This window comes from Amphimedon queenslandica, unplaced genomic scaffold (genome assembly GCF_000090795.2).
Source record: "Amphimedon queenslandica unplaced genomic scaffold, v1.1 AMPQUscaffold_10579, whole genome shotgun sequence".
NCBI lineage: Eukaryota > Metazoa > Porifera > Demospongiae > Haplosclerida > Niphatidae > Amphimedon > Amphimedon queenslandica.
Window position 1 is genome coordinate 1 of NW_003549163.1, and position 1,927 is coordinate 1,927.

The 1,927-nt window shown below is 33.9% G+C and overlaps 1 long non-coding RNA gene across 1 annotated transcript; it reads left to right on the forward strand.

Moving 5' to 3' along the window:
• Window positions 1-1,213: 1,213 nt before the first annotated feature.
• LOC109590039 (uncharacterized) lies at window positions 1,214-1,751 on the forward strand. The gene is made up of 4 exons (XR_002189067.1): window positions 1,214-1,292; window positions 1,344-1,416; window positions 1,467-1,586; window positions 1,638-1,751. It is a non-coding gene; the product is annotated as an uncharacterized LOC109590039 (long non-coding RNA).
• The last annotated feature ends 176 nt before the right edge of the window (window positions 1,752-1,927 follow it).

The following is a 1,927-nucleotide window of genomic DNA, read 5'->3' on the forward strand; positions in this document are numbered from 1 at the left end:
AATTTTTAATGAAAAATTGGTACATTGTGATTTGCGCGCGCAATATTTGTCCTGCAGACAATTCAAAATTATTATGATGGCGATGAATACTGTACCTTGCTTTTTGTGTAAAGAAGAGCTGGTGTCAAGGACTCAGCAGGCAAAGAAGTTGCTTTTATTTGAGAAGTCAGGAAGGAAGTACCTTGATCTAATAAATGATATTGCAGAAGAGGAAAATAGATTGGGACTAGTTCAAGACTCTGAGGCTCCACTTAGAAAAGCATACATTTGCCACAATTGCTGTGGAAGTTTAGAAAGATGAGAAACTTTGAAAAAAAAGGCTGAAGAAGAGAAGAGAAAATTATTATCTAAACTGGATTCCTTGTTTGATGATGATTTCTGCACTCCTGAACAGGCTGACGGGGTATATATATATATATATATATATATATATATATATATATAACTTAATTTTTCATTGCATGACCTTTTACATAAACCCCATCTGCTTAGGATTTTTTTCCAAATCCCAGATCATCACGAAAGAGGACTTCATCAGCAAGAGAGTCAGTATCTAAAGTAGGCAAAGTATTTTTGAGCTTGATACATTAATTATGACATTTATACTGTAGCTTACTGTGCCATATGATTCATATGAAAAAAAATATCTGCTGAAATCTCCTTTCACAGAAGAAAACACCTTAAGAATGGTCAGAAAGAGTTACAAGACACTCTCAACTTCTCTAATAGAGTCCGTATGAATGGGAGCTTCACTGTTACAACTGAGAGTTGATATGCCAAATGCAGAGAGAGATGAAGCATATATGCTCACAATCACATGATTCCATTCTGAGAGATACTAAAGAAGATGTGACAGTGAAGCAGTTCTCATGGGAAACAGTTTGGGATGAGTTACATAGAAATATACCCACTTTGATTAGCGTTTTGGTTGATTTGGCAGATGGTGATGTGCCCCTCACTTGTTTCATTGCTTCGATGCTTTTAAAGAAACGTCTTCCAAAAATGTGTCTGGTACAGAGGGCAACATCGATCCTTTTATATGGTAATGGAGCAAACACGAAGGTTAGTATTAATACGTGCTATATACTATTCAACACACCAATTAAATTGTATTCATATCTTTTATATTAGTGTATTAACTGTCTTTTTTACTATTATAGATTTATAATTGTCTACAACCATTGATGATCTGTCTGTCACATGGTGGTACTATGAATTTATTGGATCACTTAGGAAAGGATTATGATGTTGACGTACTCTCTTGGTCTAATAGCCTTTTATCACAATTGGAAGTTAGTCTCTAAATTAATGAACTTAAAATTTAATTTTTATAATGTTTGCAGGATCCAGTTGATTCAACACTGGTGTTTAATTTTGAAGCAGAACAGGAAATTAATCATGGTTATGAAGAAGATGGTAAATATTTTTGTGTATAGCTATTGTAAGTGTTTTTGGTATATTTATAGCTTTTGATTTAGTTGATTTGAATGCCGACTGTGGAGATGATGGTACAAGCAGTGATACTGATAAAAATGTTGAAGAGACGATACATGAGCAAGCTGATGAGCAAGAGTTAGATGATTTGGGTAAAAATATTTTCTAATTACTATGCATAGAATGCTATTATTTTAATACAGGTTCAAGTAGAACTGATCAAGGTAATGTTACATCTCTTGATACCTCTACAACTGATATCAGTACTAATGATAGTGACAACAGTCATGTTTTGCCTTGGAAAGGGTTTAAGCTTGTAGGAGACAATGTTGATAAAAACATTCATCCATCATTCGACAGGATTTACTTGCATACTCTTAGCTTGCATTACTATCATTGCTTTGCAGTGCTCAATAGGATTGATCTTACAGGAGTTAGTGATAGTAATTCCAATAGAGTCATAGAATTGTCAACATTGCTTCCTTCAACTGAT